The sequence below is a fragment of the Salvelinus fontinalis genome, chromosome 27 (genome assembly GCF_029448725.1).
Source record: "Salvelinus fontinalis isolate EN_2023a chromosome 27, ASM2944872v1, whole genome shotgun sequence".
Lineage (NCBI taxonomy): Eukaryota > Metazoa > Chordata > Actinopteri > Salmoniformes > Salmonidae > Salvelinus > Salvelinus fontinalis.
Genome location: NC_074691.1, coordinates 27,447,710 through 27,468,014, shown reverse-complemented (window position 1 = coordinate 27,468,014; position 20,305 = coordinate 27,447,710). Strand labels below are relative to the sequence as shown.

General features: G+C 40.2%; 1 long non-coding RNA gene across 1 annotated transcript in view; it reads right to left on the bottom strand.

The window, feature by feature from the left end:
- LOC129825377 (uncharacterized) overlaps positions 1–20,305 on the bottom strand; it is a 169,449-nt gene that overhangs the window by 128,907 nt on the left and 20,237 nt on the right. Inside the window, exon 2 of the long non-coding RNA XR_008754855.1 lies at positions 9,329–9,424. This is a non-coding gene — a long non-coding RNA (uncharacterized LOC129825377). The remainder of the gene's footprint in view (positions 1–9,328; positions 9,425–20,305) is intronic.

Here is a 20,305-nt window from a genome sequence, read left to right as displayed (position 1 = left end):
TCCGTCTACCCGGCGCCATCTGAGCCATCCGTCTACCCGGCGCCATCTGAGCCATCCGTCTACCCGGCGCCATCTGAGCCATCCGTCTGCCCGGCGCCATCTGAGCCATCCGTCTGCCCGGCGCCTTCTGAGCCATCCGTCTGCCACGAGCCAGAGTCGCCCGCCAGCCATGATCAGCCAGAGTCGCCCGCCAGCCATGATCAGCTAGAGTGGTCCGCCAGCCAGGATCGGCTGAATCCGCCATTCAGCCAGGATCTACCAGAGACACCGAAGCGGAGATCGACTATGGTGGAGTGGGGGCCACGTCCTGCACCCGAGCCGCCGCCATATTAAGGCCTACCCCGGATCCTCCCCTAGACTTTATGTTGGTGCACCCGGTGTTCGCACCTTAAGGGGGGGGTTATGTCACACCCTGGCCTTAGTTATCTTTGTTTCCTTTATTATTTTTGTTAGGTCAGGGTGTGACATGGGGGAGGTTTGTGTTTGGGTGATTATATGGTTAAGGGGTTGTTGGGTTTTGTGTGTGTGGTTTTGTGTTGAGTGAGTATGTCTAGGTATGTCTATGGTTTAGTGAGGGTTTCTAGGTATGTCTATGGTTGCCTGAGTGGTTTCTCAATCAGAGACAGATGTCTTTCATTTGTCTCTGATTGGGAGCCATATTTTAGGCGGCCATAGGCATCATGTGTTTGTTGGGTCATTGACTTAGTCGGTGTCTTAGTCTGTGTCTAGGTCTGTGTCTGTGTCTAGGTTGCATGTTTGCATTTTGTTCGGTTATAGCTTCACGGTCGTCTATTTGTTGTTTTGCTTCGTTTGTTTTCTCCTAAATAAAGAGAAGATGTATTTTTTACATGCTGCGCCTTGGTCCTCTCTCTCTCCCATGGTCGATTGTGACAGTTGATGCATTATAGCAATGCTCCAATAAACACAACTGCCTCAAAAGGATGCACATAGAATAGAAAACCATTTGTACAAATTGGTTGCTTTTTCCATCAGCCCCAAACAAAACTTAAGTTGTAATCATAATGATACATAAGAAACACAAAATTACCATCTTGGGTAAAGGCAAATACCAAGAAGGCAGAATCACTTTCCATAAATATATCCATAATGGAAAGAAAATTGTCTTTATTAATGTGTACCCTCCAAATTCATACGATCCTATGCTTTTTGATTCTCTGAACAGCATATTGTTAGAATTAACTGAATTCCATCTGGTTATTGGGACAGATATTAATGCCATTTTGGACATGCGGAACAAATCTAATAAGGCCAACTAAAATCCACACTCAACCAAGGCTCTCTAACATATACTCTATGATAACAACTTAATTGATGCCTGGCGAGCACATAATCCTTCAGCAAAAGAGTAGAATTTCCACTCACACAGGCATAAATCATGCTCACGAATCGATTTCATACTATTATCTTTAATCAAGAAAACAGAAATTCAACACCATCACGCTTACTACTACCAACTTCAAGTTTCAGAATCTCCCAAAAAAAAGCCACAAGATGACATTTCAACGTTTCATCACAACAAAATCCTACATTCCGTGATAAGTTTGAAATGTACTAAATTCATTCATAATGATCCATACAAATTCAGTCGATGACCCCCTGATTCTATTACATGCCACCCAAGGTTTTATTGTAAATAATGCAACTGCATTTGCATCTGGGTTGAATCAATCACAATTAAAGAAGTTGTTGTTAACTGTGTTAGAACATTCTCAACAAACACTCTTTTTAGACCAGGTAGCTCTTTCCAAAGTCAAGACAGAACTTTATTTATAAGACAGAGATGAGAATTTGCCATCCATTGAGTACGACTCAACCATTACTTCCATGATAATTGTCTCCGTCGCTTACTGGCTAACAAGCTACGCAGTAATGATCAATTAGCTGATATAGGAACTATTGAACCTGAAACAGAGGAATTAATATCATAACCCAAATTAATCAATCAAAGATTGTCCTGGTTCTATAAAGAAATGTACACCTCTGATTGTAAATCAACATCAAGCCAGGCTCCTCTTCTCTGAACAGAGGAAGCCACCTCGCTGGGAGCCCAATTCTCAGTCATTGTACTCAAAAGGGCATTGGATATCATGAATAAAGACAAATCACCTGAATGGGATTGTATTCTATTTAAACATTTTTGAATCAATTGGGTTCATTATTGCTCAAAATTATTAATACTGCTGTTCACAAACGTTCATATGGGAGAGGTGTGAATACAGCACTAATTACATTTAAAAAAATGTAAAAGTAAGGATCCAATCCAGTATTCTGGCCTCCTATCTTTGATAATTATAGATATTTAACTGTTTTCTAAAGTGCTGTCGTTCCGACTCAAGACTTACTTACCCACATTGCGGGTTTGTTAAAAAGCATTTATCCTCGGATAACCTCCGTCAAATATTACATATCTTAGATGCTTCATCCGAAACAAAAACTCCTTGGGCAGTTCTATATCTCGATGCAGAAAAAGCTTTTGATAGAGTAGAATGGTTATATCTCTGGTTCGTCTTGGAACATATGGGAATTGGCTCTAATTGCATTAATATGATTAAAATACTCTATGCCAGTCCCACAGCCATAGTTATAACAGGCAATATCTGCTCTGCTACTTTCAGAATCACTAGAAGCAGTAGACAAGGTGATCCAATTTCACCTTTGCTATTCTAATTATCCATGGAACCCCTGGCCCAGGCAATTTGTCAATCAAAGGCAATAACATAAATTTCACAAAAATCTACTGATCACTTTATCTCATTATACACAGACAACATTTTACTACATCTAGACAATGTATCTCAGTTGCTCCAAAATGCATTGAACATCATTGATAAATTCAGCTTCATCTCAAGCTATAAAATGCATCTAACCAAATCAGGCCTACTGAATCTTAGATAAAAACATTGGCAGAAACTTTAACAGAATGCTCAAATCGGTCTACGGCACTGCATTGCAGTGTTGTGGCATCACTACAGCCTGGGGTTGGATTCCAGGCTGTGTCACAACCGGCCGTGACCGCGAGTCCCATAGGTCGGCGTACAATTGGGTTAGTGGAGGGTTCGGCCGGCGGGGCTTTACTTGGCTCATCGCACTCTAGCAACTCCTTGTGGTGGGCCAGGTGCCTGCAGGCTGACATCGGTCATCAGTTGAACGGTGTCTCTGACACATTGGTGCGGCTGGCTTCTGGGTTAAGCGAGCTGGTGTTAAGAAGTGCGGTTTGGCGGGTCATGTCTCGGAGGATGCATGACTCGACCGCCTCTCCCAAGCCTGTTGGGGAGTTGCAGTAAGGAGACAAGATCGTAATTGGATATCACAAAATTGGGGACAAAAAGGGGTTAAAAAGAAACATTATAAAAATAAAAGAATGCTCAAATCAATTCCATCTATCCTCAGTAGCCGGCAGAATATCTATTGTCAAAATGTATATATTGGCACGGCTGAATCCCTATAGTTCAATGCTTCCGATGGCAAATGGGATACAATCCATAGTGCGACTTCAAAATGTATATGGCAAGGTAAACAATCCCGGATAAAATTAACACATTTACTAAGAGAGTAGTGCTTAGCTATTAACCAAATGTTGGTTATTTTTCATTTTATAAACAATTAATTGACCGAAGTCAGTTCAATTATTAGAATTCCATTTTGTTCAGTTTGTTTCTGTGAGCTTGATGCTCAGTTTCTGTAGGGAAAAAATCAGATCAAGCCTGAACTGTGTGATGTAGTAGGGAGTTGTAGTTTCCAACAGGCCAATATTCTACATAGTTTAACGCAGAACATTTCATAATTAACTACAATGACCATAATTCATTGCGCGTCCGCTTACTTTTCCGCTCTGTGTGGAGCAGACAGTGAGACCTTGTTGACAGAGTTCGCAAGAAGAGAAAATGTGCAAGGGATGAAAAGCAGTTGCTTTGCGAGATATCTCTACCTAAAATATACATGATCTAAGTGATTGATAATTGGTAGTCATAAAAGTATGCCTTATTTACTTAGAAGAACTACTAAAATCATAATTTTGTCAGACAGCATAGGCAGCAGCTCTACAGAGATAAGATGATGACTTGGAATTAAATATTAAAGTAATCAAATGAAACAAATATTTTATTAACGCAACGTAATGTGAATAAATGATTGTTAATAAGTGATAAGCAGTAATGGGCAGTCACTACCATCATGGGACTTTTATTAATAGTTTTATTCTGTGATGTTACAGCATTCAACCCAGATAACGCACAGTGCATTTAAGGTAAAAACTGAAATACAAAAACATGATTATTTTTTAATAATCTAACTGAAAAAACTAACTGACCTCAGCAGCACTAATCACTCAGCACTATAAGAGGGAAAGACGTACATGTAAAAGGACTATCTGTACCAACATTTAAATTGTATTTCCAGGCAATAGCATTTCGGCCCATCTTAAATTGGTTTAGATATGATTCATCTGCCACCTGGTTGTGTATAGCGAGAAATATGGTGTCTCCTATTACCCGGAAGAGGTGGTCTTAAACAATGTAAATTACGCTTTGGTCCAATTATTGCTCCAACAAATTCTATTTAATACAAAAAGGAAAAAACGATGTAACTTGGAATCAAAATGGCACAATAATGCCTTGCGATCTGGAGGGCGGCTTTTTGCATCCCTCCCTACGGTCCAAATGTGGAATTGGTACACTTACTGATATCATGGACAGTAAAAGTGTGAGAACATTCCAAGATTTCAAAAACACATACACATTACCGGCAACTCATTTACTCTATGCTGACCCATGGAGTCCCTTTGGAAACTGAACTATTGAACCACCCAACCATGGGATTTATGAACAAACTAACGGGCCCCCCAAAAGGACTGATCTCTATATAAACAATATAAACAAATATATAAACAACTTTTGGAAAGCTTATATTCTGAGCTAGCCAGTAAAAAAGTATGGTCCACAGATCTAATTGAATTTGAACAACCCATTAACTGGAACAGAATATGGAAAAATATGACCTTGCCATCCCATAATCCGTACCATCAACTTATACATTTTAAGTTTCTTCACAGACTGAATTTAACACCAAGGAAATGTTTTACAATGAAATTGGCCCCAACTCTTAACTGTTCATTGTGTCCCCTAAATCAGGTAGGCATATTCCTTCATATGATGTGATAAACCTGATTTAGGGGACACAATGAACAGTTAGGAGTTGGGGCCAATTTCATTGGTAAAACATTTCCTTGGTGTTAAATTCAGTCTGTGAACAAACTTAAAATGTATAAATTTATGGTTCGGATTACGGGATGGCAAGGTCATATGAAGGAATGCAGTTAAATGCTTCTGGGGCAAAGTTACAAAATTAATTTTGAAGTGCATGAATTTTTATATTTAATACTTTGCATCTGTTAAGTTACTTAACGATGATAACCCCTTGAATCACTCAATCAATCAGAGAACATTACTGTTGGCAGGCAGCACTGCTGCGAATGTTGGCTCGCTCTCTTACATTTAACGAGTGGATACAAGATGGGTCGGGGAGGTGGGAGAGCGGGTTTTGGCGTGGTGGGAGACATGGATTCTGGGTGGGGAGTGAGGATGCGGGTGGGTGGATGGGGACTGAGGGAGGGGGGGATCTTATCTTTGAATGCATTTCTTTGATTGTTTGTTTTTCACATGCAACCCCCCCCCCCCCCCCCCCAAAAAAAAAAATAACATTTACTAAACTAAATAAAAACTTGGTCACAAAAGTCATGTACTGAGTGGGCGTATGTAACTGTAAAACATAATTCATCTTTAAAGTGTTGACAGAACGGCAGTGAGTTAACAATAGAACACTTGACTGCAACTTTAGTAAAATTGCTCATGAGTTTAGTCTACTTCGCAGCACTTTTTAGCCCTTTCTCTCGGTTTTCACTCAACCTCAACAATACGCTATTCAAGTGACGCAGCAAGTAGCCTTGTCGTTTTTGAAGTTGTAGGCTTTTTGAATGCCCTTCAATGGGAAAAAACGTGGAACAATGGTCTTCAGCGCAAAAACATAATGCAAGCATTTAATGAATTTGATGATATAATCATCAAGCCCATTGAAACGATCAGAGAGATACACACGGAAGTATGATGTAGTGTATGAATGCATCACTTGCACAGCGTATTGTGATGTGTGCACATCCTCAGCTGACTCTACTGAGTTCTGACTAGTAGTCTGATTGAGCTGGTGAGTTCTGACTAGTAGTCTGATTGAGCTGGTGAGTTCTGACTAGTAGTCTGATTGAGCTGGTGAGTTCTGCCATATCCATATGGACAGTTGTTGCAGTGAAAGGAGGAGTGGGTTTGAGGAACTGAACAAGGTGTCAGAGTTCAGAGTAAGTGACAGCTGAAGTCAATGGGTAAGAGTTTGCCACATCCATATATGTCAAACGGCATAGCGTCCAGCTAGCCTACAGCTCCAAGGATCATCTGTATAACTCTATGACACACCACAGAGAGATAGCATCCCCTAAGGCTCTGCCTCACTAGATAGATTAGATATATTGTGATTCTTGGTGTTCGTCTCTCCCCTGAGGCGAGCCTGTGTATGATAGAGGTGAAACTGGAAAACAGACTGCATCAATTACGTGCATAAAACATTCTGTAACACCAGCAATGAAAAATAACTCCTGTTTGTTAAAATGTGAAAATGGTAATTGCAAATTAATTAATAAGTATATAAAATAATATACCTACATGGTAAAGGATACCTGCAACATCACAATATGTAAGCCAGTAACTCCAGTAGGTGCGGTACAATATTTCATCCTATCTATTATCTAAAAAGTGGAATTTTAGGTGTGGGTTAATTATGCCTAGTCCTGATGTTGTTTCATTGTTTACAGAGCTACTGAAAAGCATTGTTAGTTTTAAAACCAGGCTTAACTTCTACCGCCTCAGAAACCCGGATCCGGGAGCACCCCCCACCACACCCACCAGTAAAAAAGCTGACTAGCATAGCTAGCATAGCGTCACAAGTAAATACTAGCATCTAAATATCATTCAATCACAAGTCCAAGACACCAGATGAAAGATACACTTCTTGTGAATCCAGCAATCATTTCTGATTTTTAAAATGTTTTACAGAGAAGACACAATATGTAAATCTATTAGCTAACCACGTTAGCAAAAGACACCATTTTTCTTTGTCCACCATTTTTTTCTCTCCACCAGTAGCTATCACCAATTCGGCCAAATAAAGATATTGATAGCCACTAACCAAGAAAAAACCTCATCAGATGACAGTCTGATAACATATTTATTGTATAGCATAGGTTTTGTTAGAAAAATGTGCATATTTCAGGTAGAAATCATAGTTTACAATTGCACCCACCATCACAACTCGACTAGAATAAATACAGAGAGCAACGTGTATTACCTAATTACCAATCATAAAACATTTCTTAAAAATACACAGCGTACAGTAATTGAAAGACACAGATCCTGTGAATCCAGACAATATTTCAGATTTTCTAAGTGTCTTACAGCGAAAACACAATAAATCGTTATATTAGCATACCACATGTGCAAACATTACCCCAGCATTGATTCAAGGCAAAAAGAGAGATAGCATTATCACCACCAAAATATATTATTTTTTTCACTAACCTTCTCAGAATTCTTCCGATGACACTCCTGTAACATCATATTACAACATACATATAGAGTTTGTTCGAAAATGTGCATATTTAGCCACAAAAAAACGTGGTTATACAATGAGAATAGTAGCCAAACTGGCCAGAAAATGTCGGGACAGTGATCTAGTCTAATGAATAAATAATCATAAACTTGACAAAAAAATTCAGGGTGGACAGCAATTGAAAGACAAATTAGTTCTTAATGCAATCGCTGAATTACATTTTTTAAATTATCCTTACTGTGCAATACAGGGTGCGCCAAAGCGAAGCTACCCCAAAGAAAATGGCGGAATATGCGTTTAACATTTTTCAACAGAACAACGATTTATCATCATAAATAGTTCTTACTATTAGCTGAACTTCCATCAGAATCTTGGGCAATGTATCCTTTCTCTGGTCTAATCGTCTTTTGGTCGAAAGATGTCCTCTTGTCCTGTCGAAATGGCCACTAACGTTCGGCATGTACTGGAAAAGTGTCAAACTATTGGAATTGCGTCACAAAGAAATGCCAGAAAATCGCACTAAACAAATATAAATTGCTATAAAACGGTTTAAATTAACTACCTTATGATGTCTTTAACACCTATAACGAGTAAAAACATGACCGGAGATATATTACTGGCTAAACCAAAGCTTGGAAGGAGGCCAGTCCGACGTCCATCATGCGTCAAGCGCAGGGAAGAAAAGAAAGGTACTTCCGCCCTTTGGTCTTTTATAAAGTCCCAGATTGCGCAATCGACTCCATTCAAATTGTCACCACTTACTGACATCTAGAGGAAGGCGTAGGCAGTGTTTGAAGCCCCATAGCATTCACAGGGACCTAAAAACTGACCTGGGAACAGAGGCAAAGATTTCTGAAATCTCAGGAAAAGTGCTGTAGAATGAGTTCTGTTTTACTCAGAGACATAATTCCAACGGTTTTAGAAACTAGAGAGTGTTTTCTATCCAATAATAATAATAATATGCATATTGTACGAGCAAGGATTGAGTACTAGGCAGGTTAATTTGGCAACGTCAAGAAAAAAAAGTGCTAACAGCTCCCCCTATTGAGTAAAGGTTTTAAGACCCACCTGTTTTGAGAGGCTTTTAAAGTGTAGGCCTAAAGGTGTCTGGATATACAGTGGTTCGTCCTTTAAAAGTTGCAGCGTACTGCAGCACAGCTTGCATGGTGCATCAGAATTCTATGACACGTTATTTAAGTGTCAGCCATTGTAACCAGAGGGCATCTTTGAGAAGCATTTGATAGCCTTCAATAGTGGCTGTACTAGAGAATGTAAAACCTTTTTTGTAAGAACATAGTATATGGGACTGATTTGAAGAAATTAATTAATTTGATTATTATTATGGTGTTTCTATTCCAAGAAAAACGAAAAACCCTCGGGGTTTCCGTTAGGATGGAACGGAAAATATGGTGCTGTACAACGTGACAGTCGGGAGTAGGCTACAGTACTAAGAGCATAACATTTCCACACCCTAATTGTATAATTGTAGTCTAACCAATACCCAACGGAGATTCAGTGAAAGTAAAAATCTCATTGATTTATCAAGACCCCATCGATTACAATGGCCTATGATAGAAACGGTAGATCAATTAAGAATTAAAAGTGACTCCAACACACAAATGCTGCATACACATTTTAAGAATCTAGCAAAACTAACCTCTTACTTGGCAACCATGAGTTTTTCCGGTGTGGCCCGTTGTCCAGCCCTTTGTTCACTGATCTTCATGGATGGTTGTCGGCATGGTTGTATGCTCTGAAAAAAAACACATTACGTTTTTAGTACGTTTTTAGTACAATTATGACTACCAGTGACTACCAGTTTTGGTGATACTCTCAGCTCCGGCTCATTTTCAAGTCCTCTCGTGTTTACGGTCCTAACCCTGGAACGGGTAGCACCATAGAAAGAAGCTGGCATGATGAAAACAATGTCCTTTTCGTCTGTTCTCTTTGGTCGCAATGTATTTTGATTTTAGATAAACAGCTCATTATTAGAAACACTGTTTAGGTTTGAATGTGTAGACTGGAACTAAGAACAGCGGGAACATTTTCCTAGTCAGCGCCATTATTAGTGCAATGCCCCTTAAAATGTTGCTCTGTGCTACCCAGTGGGGCGGGGTGGGGGTCCACCCCCTCCCCCTTCCTCCTCCTCCTCCTTTCCCCACGGCTCTGCGGCCCATTCCGTGACCCCTGCCTCATGCCTTGGACCTCGCGCGCCCACCGCTATTTCAGTGGATACAGCTGGAGAACTGCTAGGCAATCCCATTGTGCGCCAATTGGGAGCCATGACCAATATGACCGATATACAGTATATTGTCCTGCTAATAACAGGGATAATAATATATCTGCGAGAATATCCAATGGTCTTTTATATAATTCTAAATGAATAATAATAATAATCGCTTTGTTTAATAAATAACTATATTTTTGAGATGATTTCGTTTTCAAATAACATAGAGTTAGAAAAAGGCCATTCTTGAACCTTTTGGGGTGAGACATTGTTACTAATTTGTAAATAAAGCCAGTTTGTTATTTAGAATGATTTATTTCTGTTTTTAGAGGGAGAGAAACCAAAAAACAGTCATCTCATGGGTCTCCCAGTCAAGGCCAGCACAGGTATTGAACCAGCATCTGTAGCAACATAGTTTGCACAGCGATGCAGTGTCTAAGACGCTGCACCACTCAGGCGCTGTACAACATGACCGGTCGGGAATAGGTTACAGTACTACGGTAAGAGCAAAATAATCCTAACATTTTCACACCCTAATTGTAGTCTAAGTTTCTCTTAGAATAAAAACCTTTGTAACAACAGTTTTAGTAAGTAATACTGAAGTTAAGCACAGTTATCAGTTTCTATTAAGGTTTATGTTGCCCACAGTTGGAGACACAGTACGACCCAAAAGCATAATACGTGATCTAACTCACCCTTGCACTGGTCTTGAGCAATGAAGTAGTGATGCAGGGTACCGTACTAAACCACAAATGACCTCTAAGTACCGCAGAATAATCACACAACTTTTCGTGGAGCAACCACTGTATAGGTTGGGTTTGCTCCTAGCAGAACTTGGTTAGGGCGAAGCAAACGTCTGTGTTCATACGCTCCCTACAGACCTTCACTTGACAAACAAGAATAGGGGGTTCATTCCTAGATTGGTGCTGTTGTTTGTTCCTCTTGAGGCACAGTATTAACAACATAGCCAAAAAACTATCTCAAAATGGTCTGAATGTATCAAAGACAAATCAATAAATCTGTAAATCATTTATAAGTTTTTGCAGAGGAGGTATTAGTCGCACAATCTTACATCTAACTAAGATGTTTGGTGCAGTGTTTCTCAAGTGCATATTTTTTGGCATGGAAACTAGTCGACTCCCGTTAAATGTCAACAAACACTTAATGTTCCCACTCCTACTAGGAGTAGTACTGTTGACCCATCATCGACGAAGCAACTTCAGGTAGCGAACTTTGACTTGCCTCAAGAAAAAATGTGTGTGTACAAACAGCTGAAAAAAACATACGGGATACAAAAACAGCCCAAAACATCACAAAATGTGATCCTAATATATAGGCAAACTGTTTGGACTGAGAAGCATACAGTAAGCTTAACGCTGTACGTGTCTTAGCTGGCTTGCCATTGTAGGCCTTTTGCGTCTTTATGTGCCGTACTATATGGTTTTATTGATTTGATGTTTATTTCTAGTTTTTATTGTGGCACTTTAGGTTTTATTATTAGCCAGAAAGTGGGTGTACACCTGGGTATAGTTTCAGCTATATTAATCTCTGTTCTCTTAATTTTTGAAAGTGCAGACATCGACAGAAGCCTTGGCCTTTGTTTTAACCTACAGCCCTGAACTCAAAGTCATGATCAATAACGTTGAATTCTAATCATCTCTGGCAAACGCTCTGATTTATTCACTGTATTTGCACAGTCATCGCGAGGCATAACTCTTCCTTCATCTTGATTCATACATTGATGTCAGTACGATATTAGGGTGATGTTTTTGTAATGTGCAGAATGTCCCAAGTAAGGCTTTGAATATGCATGACAAACTCCTCATAGTATTATTTTTTCAATTCAAATGTTCTTCTTTTACCATAGGTAAAAGGTTATGCCAGGTGCAAACTACAATATGTGCCCACAGAGAGCAACCTGTACCTGAAAGAGAAGAGAAAAGAAAAATAATTTCAAAAGGAAAACAGGGAACAGATTGCAAAGCCCATGGTTTACCCCTCAACGTGGGGCAGAGAGAGCACAACATGGAAAGGCCAACAGTAGAGTAGAGCTCTGTGTGTGTGCGTGTGTGTGTTTGTGTGTGCGTGTGTGTGCGTGCGTGCGTGCATGCGTGTGTGATGTTCAAAGCCATATTTAATCAGTCCAATACTTTTCAAAGACGGCCACAATAGAACGGGATGTTGGTTGAAAATGAGGGCATGACAGAGTGTGATGGTGCAAGACAAACAAGGTTTATCAACAAGAGGATAAAAGAATCATGGGGTGCAGTAGTTTGGCTGCGTTCAGGGTGGGACTACTGCTGTGGTGGAAACACGATCTCACACGCAATTCATGCAAATACAGTGCATTCGGAAAGTATTCAGACCCATTGACTTTTTCCACATTTTGTTACATTACAGCCTTATTCTAAAATTGATTAAATTATTTTTCTCCCTCGTCAATCTCCCGACTGGCACAGTGGTCAAAGCCACTGCATCTCAGTGCTAGTGGCATCACTACAGACCCTGGTTCGATTCCAGGCTCTACCACAACTGGCTGTGATTGAGAGTCCCATAGGGCAGAGCACAATTGGCCCAGCGATGTCCCGGTTAGGGTTTGTAAATAAGAATTTGTTCTTAACTGACTTGCCTACTTAAATAAACGTTACATTTAAAAAATCTATTTACACATAATACCCTATAATGACAAAGCAAAAACAGTTTTTTAGAAATGTTTGTAAATGTATAAAAAAAAATATTCAGACCCTTGACTCAGTACTTTGTTGAACGTCCTTTGGCAGCGATTACAGCCTTGAGTCTTCTTGGGTATGACGCTACAAGCTTGGCACACCTGTATTTGGGGAGTTTCTCCCATTCTTCTCTGCAGATCCTCTCAAGCTCTGTCAAGTTGGATGGGGAGCATCGCTGCACAGCTATTTTCAGGTCTCTCCAGGGATGTTTGATCGGGTTCAAGTCCGTGCTCTGGCTGGGCCACTCAAGGACATTCAGAGACTTGTCCCGAAGCCACTCCTGCATTGACTTGGCTGTGTGCCCTAGGCTTGTTGTTCTGTTTGAAGATGAACCTTCATTCCAGTCTGAGGTCCTGAGCTCTCAGTAACAGGTTTTCATCAAGGATCTCTGTACTTTTCGCCGTTCATCTTTCCCTCGATCCTGACGAGTCTCCCAGTCCCTGGACACTGAAAAACATCCCCTACGGCATGATGCTGCCACCACCATGCGTCACCATAGGGATGGTACCAGGTATCCTCCAGACTTCACGCTTGGCAGTCAGGCCAAAGAGTTTAATCTTGGTTTCATTAGACCAAAGAATCTTGTTTCTAACGGTCTGAGGGTCCTTTAGGGGCCTTTTAGCAAACTCTAAGCATGTTGTCATGTGCCTCTTACTGAGGAGTGGCTTCTGTCTGGCCACTCTACCATAAAGGCATTATAGGTGGAGTACTGCAGAGATGGTTTTCCTTTCTGAAAGGTTCTCCCATATCCACAGAGGACCTCTGGAACTCTGTTAGAGTGATCATCGGTTTCTTGGTCACCTTCCTGACCAAGGCCTTTCTCCCTCGATTGCTCAGTTTGGCCGGGCGGCCAGCTCTAGGAAGAGTCTTGGTGGTTTCAAACTTCCTCCATTTAAGAATGTTGGAGGCCACTGTGTTCTTGGGGACCGTCAAAGCTGCAGACATTTTTTGGCACCCTTCCCTAGATCTGTGCCTTGACACAATCCTGTCTTCGAGCTCTACGGACAATTCCTTCAACTTCATGGCTTGTTTTTTTGCTTTGACATTCACTGTCAACTGTGGGACTTTATATAGACAGGTGTGTGTCTTTCCAAATCATGTCCAATCAATTGAATTTACCACATGTGTTCTCCAATCAAGTTGTGGAAACATCTCAAGGATCATCAATGGAAACAGGGTGCACCTGAGCTCAATTTCGAGTCTCATAGCAAAGGCTCTGTGTCACGTTCTGACCCTAGTTCTTTTGTATTTTCTTTGTTTTAGTTGGTCAGGGTGTGAGTTGGGTGGGTTCTATCTGTTGTGTTTCTATGTAGGGTTTTCGTTTGGCCTGATATGGTTCTCAATCAGAGGCAGGTGTTTGTCATTGTCTCTGATTGGGAGCCATATTTAGGTAGCCTGTTTTTTAGTGTGTTTTGTGGGTGATTGTTCCTGTTATGTTGTTCATGTTCGTGTGTTCACTATTTCGGGACTGTAGCGTCTTCGTTTATTTTGTTTGTTTATTGTTTTGTTCTTTCTTAAAAGTATTCAAAATAAATATGAATACTCACCACGCTGCATCTTGGTCCGACATTTCCTACTACTCAGATGAGGAGTACGAAGACTCCTTTTACACTCTGAATACTTATGTAAATACGTTTTTATTTTTATTTTGTGCAAACATTTCTAAAAATATGTTTTTTCCCCTTTTTCAGTATGGGGTATTGTGTGTAAATTGCTGCTGCTAATTTTTTTTAAATTCAATTTTGTCCCCAGTTGTACGGTGTTTCCTCCGACACATTGGTGAGGATGGCTTCCGGATTAAGAGAGCAGTGTGTCAAGAATCAGTGCGGCTTGGCAGGGTCGTGTTTCGGCGGACGCATGGCTCTCGACCTTTATCACTCCCGAGTCCGTACGCGATTTGCAGCAATAGGATAATCACGAAATTTGGGAGAATAAGGGGTAAAAAAAGAACAATAATAATAATTTTTTTAAATATTAAAAACACAACAAAAAATCTGCAGATTTTGAGGATTTTTGTGTGGCTTAATTCGTGTGAAAAGACACATTTCTGTACGACATAATTTGTAGGAAAATACACACATTTTTGTGCAACCTCATTCATAGGAAAATACAATTTTGTCATAAAATTAGAGCAATGCATGATGGGCAATGGTGTTCTACACTGCCCTTTTTTGTGTCCTACATTTATTCATATAAAAAAAGTGTTAACAACCCAATAAACGAGGTTGTCAGCGAAATAATTTGAATATAATAGCAGCCTTAAATAGTTTTTTAATGAATGCCAATACTGTTTTCTATACTTGTTTTGGCTTGATACTTTGGGATACTGTTGCACTTGTAGTCAGAAAGGCCGTTTTTTCCTGTAAGTAACAATAGACCTACACGATTTTCTTCATAATGCATTCCATATTCCTTGTGAGCCTACATTACACAATCTTCTTCATAATGCATTAAATACAATGCTCTACTTTTTTGTGTATATTACACCATTTCTTTCATAATGCATTTTATACAAGGCTATGTCGAATTTTATGAGGGTTGCCAGATTGGAGGTAAATAGAGATTTTTAAAAGTTTTGTATCGATGAAGGTATTTCATTGGGGATGGGGATACATTTTTCTGATGGGAAATTATAATAAACACCATAATACACACCTACGCACACAAACACACACATATACACACACTCACTTTGTTTGAACTCATCGTACAGCCAACCCTTGACTTTTGTATGAATTATTTTTTGTAAAACATTTGTATCTAGGTGTCATGTATTCATTTTCTTTAACTGGTTAAATGTTTGTAGTTTGCATGCTTCAGTAATGATTAACATGAATAGTCGTAAATCTCTTCTTGACTTAGCTTTTGATATGTTTGTCATTTTTATACATATTCTGTATTTCCACTGAAGAAAGCAATAATAATTCAACACACTACTGTAAATAAATGGACACTATCTGTTATAAAACGGAAATTGCTCTCTGTAAATAAATGGTGAGAAATGCTCAGTCTGAAGCCATTTGGCTATAGGTTTCATAGCCCTATAATAATGATATCAGCTTAATTAAAAAGGGTATATTTACAACCTATGGAAGATGAGATGTTTGGGAATGGTGGCAGGGGAGAGTCTGAAATGAATGAAATACCCTAACCCTAAGATATGTTCAACGTCAGCAGCAATATCCAGTGAGAAATGCTCAGTCTGAAGCCATTCAGTTGTGGGTTTCACAGCCCTGTAATAATCATATAAGTTATATCACTTTAAAAATGGTTTATTTACAGCCTCTGGGGTATAACATGTTGAGTAAAGTGGTATAGGAGAGTCTGACATAAAACCTCTAACTTGAGTTCAGTCTTCACCAATGAGAACCAAGATGGGGCCTAGCTTCATCCTTCATGACTGGGAAAGGCCTCGATTCTAGGCCGTAGAAAATCCTACATCCATCTCATTAGATCAGAACAGGACGGAGCAACAGTGATTCATATTACTGGTTTGCATCCTAAAAAAGAGATAGTTCTTTTTTGCTGTATAACACACATGATTTGTCTACCCATATGATGTGGATCATTGTCAGGTTATTTGATATATAACTTCAGTAACAAAAGAGCACCATGGTTGTAATAACACAGGTAGTTTGTAAATGTGTAGAATGTGTTTGTTTTGTGTCCACACTGGTAAGTTAACTTATGTAAATTGGACAGTCACAGAGGATTTTCCTCTGAATAACTGGTCAGGGAATAGCACTTTCCATTCAGCTTCAGACAACTTTGATGTAAGGCTTGATCACACCTGTAGTGATCACTTCTATCCGCCACGCCCGGCGTTGCTTATCCATTGTCCACTAGATATATCAATGTAGTTACACCCAACACAATGTTGAGAAACAGAATGCTTCCCACCATTAGATATATCAATGTAATTACACCCAACACAATGTTGAGAAACAGAATGCTTCCCACCACTAGATATATCAATGTAATTACACCCAACACAATGTTGAGAAACGGAATGCTTCCCACCATTAGATATATCAATGTAATTACACCCAACACAATGTTGAGAAACAGAATGGTTCCTACCACTAGATATATCAATGTAATTACACCCAACACAATGTTGAGAAACAGAATGCTTCCCACCATTAGATATATCAATGTAATTACACCCAACACAATGTTGAGAAACAGAATGCTTCCCACCACTAGATATATCAATGTAATTACACCCAACACAATGTTGAGAAACAGAATGGTTCCTACCACTAGATATATCAATGTAATTACACCCAACACAATGTTGAGAAACAGAATGCTTCCCACCACTAGATATATCAATGTAATTACACCCAACACAATGTTGAGAAACAGAATGCTTCCCACCACTAGATATATCAATGTAATTACACCCAACACAATGTTGAGAAACGGAATGCTTCCCACCATTAGATATATCAATGTAATTACACCCAACACAATGTTGAGAAACAGAATGGTTCCTACCACTAGATATATCAATGTAATTACACCCAACACAATGTTGAGAAACAGAATGGTTCCCACCAAATCCAATCAATTCTAATGTTATTGGTCACATACACATAGTTAGCAGATGTTAATGTGAGTGTAGTGAAATGCTTGTGCTTCTAGTTCCGACAATGCATTAATATCTAACAAGTAATCTAACAAATTCACAACAAATGTAGGGATGATGAAGAATATGTGCATATAAATATATGGATGAGCGATGGCCGTGCGGCATAAGCAACATGCTGTCACGCCCTGACCTGAGATATCTCTGTTTTCTTTATATTTTGGTTAGGTCAGGGTGTGACTAGGGTGGGTACGTTGGTTTTTGTATTGTCTAGGGTTTTTTGTATATCTAGGTTGTTGTAGGTCTAGGTGATTTGTATGTCTATAGTGGCCTGATATGGTTCCCAATCAGAGGCAGCTGTTTATCGTTGTCTCTGATTGGGGATCATATTTAGGTAGCCATTTTCCTTTTGGTGTTTGTGGGTTCTTGATCTATGTTTAGTTGCCTGTCTGCACTACTCATATTAGCTTCACGGTTCGTTTTGTTATTTTGTTCGTTTGCTCTGTGTTCATTCTTAAATAGAGAAGAATGTACGCATACCACGCTGCACCTTGGTCTCCTCCTTACCCCGGCCGTGACACATGCAGTAGATGGTATAGAATACAGCATAAATATATATATAAATATATGAGATGAGTAATGTAGGTGAAACCGTTATTAAGTCAATTTATTGAAGTGGCCAGAGATTTGAGTCTGTATGTTGGCAGCAGACTTTCTGTATTAGTGATGGTTGTTTAACTGTCTGATGGCCTTGAGTTAGAAGCTGTTTTTCAGTCTCTCGGTCCCAGCTTTGATTCATCTGTACTGACCTCGCCTTCTGGATGATAGCGGGGTGAACAGGCATTGGCTCGGGTGGTTATTGACCTTCATGATATTTTTGGCCTTCCTGTGACATCGGGTGGTGTAGGTGTCCTGGAAGGCAGGTAGTTTTCTCCCGGTGATGCGTTGTGCAGACCTCACTACCCTCTGGAGAGCCTTGTGGTTGAGGGCGGAGCAGTTACCAGGCGTTGATACAGCCCGACAGGATGCTCTCGATTGTGCCACTGTAAACGTTTGTGAGTGTTTTAGGTGACAAGCTAAATTTGTTCAGCCTCCTGAGGTTGAAGAGGCGCTGTTGTGTCTTCTTCACCACGCTGTCTGTGTGGGTGGACTATTTCAGTTTGTCCATGATGTGTACGCCGAGGAACTTAAAAATATCCACCTTCTCCACTACTGTTCTGTTGATGTGGATGGGAGGGTGCTCCCTCTACTGTTTCCTGAAGTCCACGATAATCTCCTTTTTTTTGTTGGTTTTGAGTGAGAGGTTATTTTCCTGACACCATACTCTGAGGGCCCTCACCTCCTCCCTGTAGGCCGTCTCGTCATTGTTGGTAATCAAGTCTATTGTTGGTAGTGTCGTCTGCAAACTTGATGATTGAGTTGGACGCTCGTATGGCCACGCAGTCATTCTTTTAAATGTTTCATTTTATTTCACTTTTATTTAACCAGGTAGGCCAGTTGAGAACAAGCTCTCATTTACAACTGCGACCTGGCCAAGATAAAGCAAAGCAGTGTGACACAAACAACAACACAGAGTTATACATGGAATAAACAAACGTACAGTCAATAACACAATAGAAAAGTCTTTACACAGTGTGTGCTAATGAGGTAAGATTAGGGAGGTAAGGAAATAAATAGTCTATGGTGGCAAAGTAATTACAATTTAGTAATTAAACACTGGAGTGATAGATGTGCAGAAGATGAATGTGCAAGTAGAGATACTGGGGTGAAAAGGAGCAAAAATAAATAAATAACAATATGGGGATGAGGTAGTTGGAGGGGTATTTAAAGATGGGCTATGTACCGGTGCATTGATCTGTAAGCTGCTCTGACAGCTGATGCTTAAAGTTAGTGAGGGAGATATGAGTCTCCAGCTTCAGTGATTTTTGCAATTCGTTCCAGTCATTGGCATCAGAGAACTGGAAGGAAAGGCGGCCAAAGAGGAATTGGCTTTGGGGGTGACCAGTGAAATATACCTGCTGGAGTGTGTGCTATGGGTGGGTGCTGTTATGGTGAACAGTGAGCTGAGATAAGGCGGGGCTTTACCTAGCAAAGACTTACAGATGACCTGGAGCCAGTGGGCTTGGCGACGAATATGAAGCGAGGGCCAGCCAACGAGAGCATACATGTCGCAGTGGTGGGTAGTATATGGGGCTTTGGTGACAAAACGGATGGCACTGTGATGGACTGCATCCAATTTGCTGAGTAGAGTGTTTAAGGCTATTTTGTAAATGACATCGCCAAAGTCAAGGATCGGTAGGATAGTCAGTTTTACAAGGGTATGTTTGGCAGCATGAGTGAACAATGCTTTGTTGCGAAATAGGAAGCCGATTCTAGATTTAATTTTGGATTGGAGATGCTTAATGTGAGTCTGGAAGGAGAGTTTACAGTCTAACCAGACACCTAGGTATTTGTAGTTGTCAACATATTCTAAGTCAGAACCGTCCAGAGTAATGATGCTGCACGGGCGGGCAGGTGCGGGCAGCGATCGGTTGAAGAGCATGCATTTAGTTTTACTTGCATTTAAGAGTAGTTGGAGGCCACGTAAGGAGAGTTGTATGGTATTGAAGCTCGTCTGGAGGTTAGTTAACAGTGTCCAAAGAAGGGCCAGAAGTATACAGAATGGTGTCGTCTGCGTAGAGGTGGATCAGAGAATCACCAGCAGCAAGAGCGTCATTGATGTATACAGAGAAAAGTGTCGGCCCGAGAATTGAACCCTGTGGCACCCCAATAGAGACTGCCAGAGGTCTGGACAACAGGCCCTCCGATTTGACACACTGAACTCTGTCTGAGAAGTAGTTGGTGAACCAGGTGAGGCAGTCATTTGAGAAACTAAGGCTGTTGAGTCTGCCGATAAGAATCCATCCTCAAGATGTATAGTCACAGCAGTTTTCCCAGATTCTCCTCTTCGGGGTTGGAGCTAGTTTAACTCAGATCACTTCCGTAGTACCAAGTCCAGAGTATATATTGCAGGCTAATTAGAATGATTTGCTCTGCGGAGGTAAATATCTAGTCATGTAAATCTAATCTTGTTGGCATATGATGCAG